This window comes from Fulmarus glacialis, unplaced genomic scaffold (genome assembly GCF_000690835.1).
Source record: "Fulmarus glacialis isolate BGI_N327 unplaced genomic scaffold, ASM69083v1 scaffold37895, whole genome shotgun sequence".
NCBI lineage: Eukaryota > Metazoa > Chordata > Aves > Procellariiformes > Procellariidae > Fulmarus > Fulmarus glacialis.
In genome coordinates this window covers 1-4,844 of record NW_009214328.1, presented here as the reverse complement: position 1 = coordinate 4,844, position 4,844 = coordinate 1, and positions in this window count along the sequence as shown.

Here is a 4,844-nt window from a genome sequence, read left to right as displayed (position 1 = left end):
CTGTAGAAAGATAGTGACAATTCAGTTATTACTTTTGTGACTAGCCAAAAATCCCGCATAAACGCTTTTAGAAATATATTTACATATATATACATACATATAAAGCACAAATATATTGCATTTATATTTAAATCTTATTGTCCTTTGCAGTAATTCCAAAAGATTGTGTTATATTCCCTTGCCCTAGAAAATAAATTTTTCAACTTTCCTGATTTGCAAAATATTACACAAGTAGCACTTCCTATTTTTATTCTCTCCGAAAGGGTGGATAGTTTCCTTTGGGGAGAAGAAAAAAAAACAAAAGGCAAGCTAAGCATTTTACTGTAAATCTGCAACACTGCAAGAAGCAATTAAGCAAAATAATTACATATGTTTCCCATTCTCTCTACTACAGGTTTAAACTGAATATACTCCAACTCACTGCAACAGGTACTTCATTCCAGAGCAGGAGGCACAGTTTTCTAATAGCAAGCACATTCACCACTACATCTGGTTGACTGGTTAATGCTTTCTGATGATACATTACAGCATTCTGAGATAGATAGGGACAACCATAATTCTCTGAAATATTACATATTTTATGAAGATGGAGGAGAATGTTATAAGAGACAGATAAATGCAGTACAGTAAGGACAGGAGAAAATATGTCATTGAGCATATAAGCTAAGATCCTCCCACAGCCAGTGGCAGCACAGTAAGACAGAGCCTACAGAATCATTTCAGGCCCAAGCTTCATTTGCAATTCCCCACTTCTGACACACATCAGAGTGAAAATATAAAAAAAACCTCACAGTAAAGAAATTCACACCTCATTTCTAAATGTTCCCCATGCCATTTTTACCAATAGCTGTGTTCTTTTTCCAATAGCATGTGTGCCAGTGAGATTTTATTAACAGTGACTCCCAAGGAAAGCATATTTCAAAGCTGTGTCTTTAAGTATTAAAAACAGCAATAGCAATTTTAGACACTGAAGCGTCTGCTCATCTTCTCTTTCCAGCAGTGGTAGACTTAGAGGACTAGCCACAACCAAGCAACACTGATCAAATAAAAGATACCAAAGGATAAGTGACCTACTAAATCCAGTTGCTACTTATTAAAAGTGTTCTAAAACATTGATTTTAATGCTTAAAAATAACTTATTCTGAAAAAATAACATGCAACTCTCAGATTTTCCACTAACAGACAAGGGTGAAATTCCTCAGATAAACTGTTCATTACAAACTGTTCATTCACAGAGAGCCTCACACTTCACAGAAGCTGATCCATTTCTGTACATGCCTGATACGATTTTTTGTATCAATTGGTATAAGCTTAGCATTTTTATCTTGACAGAACAATGAACCAAATTAATTTGGGGAAGGGGTAGGGAAGAACACACAGATTTTACCAAGCTTGCACATGGATACACTTTGTAGAAAAAATATGGAGTTGAGATGATAAAGGAAAACTGCAATCTGTTTGCTCATCCACCACATTAATTCCCTGTTAAGCTGACCCAAGATGTTTTTTTTGCCCAGTCAATTTAGCGCCAAGCAAAGTCAGCAGAGTATGGTATCATCTGTGTACTGCAGGCTCACACATGGAGAAGGGCAGAATATTTTGTACAGAGAGTCCTCAGGAAGCGTGAACCTCTAACGCTTTTTCTCTCTTCACCAAATATAAATAGGTCCTCGTTTTCAAAAACACTGAAAAGGTAAATTCCTCCAAACCTGGTAGTGGAGCACAGACTGTTAATACTGCTACCTTTTCAGAGCCAGCAGGAACTGTGGTCTTAATACATTTACTTGTCTATGGTATGAAACATTAAATTTCATCTTCACACAGTTGCTTACTTTGTCTGGAGTCCTGAGACTGGACTGGAGAATCAGTGGCATCTCCCAGTAATTGTGAGAGCTTCCTTTTTTTGCCTGATGCTGCAGAAATACTTTTTTAAAAATACACGTTGCATTACTCATTTAAAATAAGTATAAATACAGATAATTCAGAATCATAGCAAGAGAATACCCAAGTATTTCATACTAACTGTATTGTCACCCAAATTCTGATTTGCCAGGGGAAGGAGATAGCTGTTGGCTTTTTAAAACTGAATTATGCAATTTTTCCTTCCAAAACATGAATTAGTTTATTTTTTTATTTCATATGAATAGAGAAGTTGATGTCTTTTTAAAAATTTACACAGTGCATACGTGGCACAGTTTTACTGTCTCTTGACATTTGCATTAAAATCACAGCTTTATCTTAAATAATTGTACTCCACCAAGCGTGAACTCACTTTCCTTCTTACACAGAAAACACTAGTAGCAATTAAACTAATGCGTTAATGAAGAGATCTCACAGGGCAACTGATGGGTAACAGTTTTCCCCTTTCCCAGAAACTGAGATTTCAAAAAATGCTCCTTTGTGCAAAGGGAAAAAACCTTATTCCAAAGTTTTGATATTATAAAATGTAAGCTGGAATATCCTGACAGATGGTCACTCCTCCTGGATGGGGGAAAAAACAAGCCGAACTCCAGGACTCAGTCAGGCCTAGTAGGTGCTGAAATTAAGGTTTCTCCATGAGCAGAAGAAAAGCCCACCCACAACATTGTTATTCGTTTTGTGGGTTTGTTCAAAAGTTCCACATTTGGTTAAGAAGTATTTTGTATCTTAAGTTCCAATCACTAAAGTATTCCCTCAAAAAATAATATGATTTTGACTAATTGGCACCTTCTACTGCAAAACAAAGAACACAAATAACTTCACTGAGAAACCCAGGCATAGCTTCCTTCCCCCACATCACACGTAACACGCAATCGAGGTCTGTACTGAAGAGGAGACAGGGACAGAGCATCTCCAAGCCCAGGACTAACACTGATGAATTCACATTTCTCTCCTTATAACCACAGAGGTCCCCCTCTGGCATGCCTCAGTCAATTCATTCTTACTAGGTATCATGGTTGGATGCTTGCACTAGCCAGTGTGTTTTAAGTAATTAAGCATCCAAACATGCTAGTGGGTGAATATGGCAGATGGTATACGAATACCATTTCACTTGCTTACATAGATATGACTATTTTTTTTTTCTCTCAGGCCACTTGTCAGAACACTTACAAGATCTTCATGGACAAATCCCTGCAACAGGTATTGCAAAACACCTGAATGTTTTTATAATCCAGTTATGCAGCACCTGTTGTTCCCTCTTTAGCCTTCTAATGTTTTAAAAATTGAAATCCATTCCTACTTCCAATCTGAACTTCAAACAAGATGTTTAAAGAACCCTCAACCACAAGTGTCTCAAAAATGTCTAAACACTGCCATCCTGTGGAAAACCCTACACCCACTGGGATTTTACACCAGTCTTAAACCATGTCTTCTACCTGCTCTACTTTTTTTTGTATCTGTCTCATACTTTGCATAAAAGCTTTATCATTTACCCAGAAATCTGAGATGCATTTGGCTGAAAGTATGAATAATTAAAACCCAAACAACTGGAGGATGCAGAATTATTCCAAGGAGTCACAGCATTTTCTGTCTTCAGACAGCAGCCTCGGGGGATGCTGCAAGGATGCCCACTGGCACTGGGGTCAGAGTAAGTCTCCATGAACCTGCAGGGAAGCTTGCTGGGTGCCACAGCAGACAGGCATGAAAGCGGAGACTGCAGCCCACTGGGCCACGTAGCGTCATACCATGTGGCTGCAAAAAGTAAACAGACAAGAAAGTAAGAGAAAGAAGAGGCGCTGAAGACCATCCTACAAGCTTGGGAGAGAGAGAATTCATGTGACCTACTCTGGAGCTGTGGCGGAGAACACGGTTCCGACCCAGAGTCCGGTGGGGAGTCTGGCAACTGGCTTTGCCTAGGGATGAAAAAGAGATTTTAATTTCTACTGGGAGGAGACATGGAGGACGACCACAGGCAATGCTGGTAGCAGTTGGAGGGGGACCACCATGCTACTGACAAGGATCTTCAGGAAGCATTGCTCATTGTGGTTGCTGCCCCTTCTCACAGGAGTAATGTCACTTGCACTTTGTCAGACCCTCCACCTCTCCCCCATGCAGGGAGGCACCATCCCTGCCAGCTCTTGCCCAAAGCCCCCTCCAAGACCCGCTGACTTCAATCCTCCTTCCTTCCCATGAGCCGTTCTTCAGTTACCTCCAGGCACACCAGCAACTCACGGAGTTCACACAGGCTTTAAACCCATTCTCTCTAGACTACAGATTAAAGATCTGTAGCATCTTTGTCCACTAACTGTAGCCAACTTCTTAAGACCTTAGTTTGGCCAAAGTGCTCTTAGCCACTATCGGATGTTAGCAGGTCCCATTTTAGCACCTACCTCACCAGAGGCAGCCCAAGTGTGGAGGGGAGCTGGAGCTGCCACGCGGGTGGGAAGCGCATTTGCCCAGTTTGAAACAAGAGCTTTTACAAGCTGATGAAAAAGATCTGGAAGCTTAACCTGGGGTTTCCACGGGTGGTGAGCTACTCTCCCTGTTTTCAATCCTACACAAATCTTCCAGTTCCGTTTGGAAGAACATAGTGGGGGACCAATAATTAATATTGTCTATGCCTAAATCACAAAAGAATTGAAAATAGAGTATTAACAAGTCCATCCCAACAGCCTCCTCTAAGAAAAGCTTCAAAAACAGAACAAACCAGAAAATCCTTCTTTTTTTTTAAAAGCCATTCCGTCGTGTTTTAACCCAACCACCATTGCTGACCGATTATTTATAGTGCCTGAGTTTATCATCGGGGTGAATTTCGACACATTGCTGAAACCTGAATAAAGAATAAATCATAAGGGTGCACGGGGCAGGGTCTGGGCAGCGAGGGCCGCAGGGTGCGCTGCGAGGAGGTGGCCACGATCTGCCCG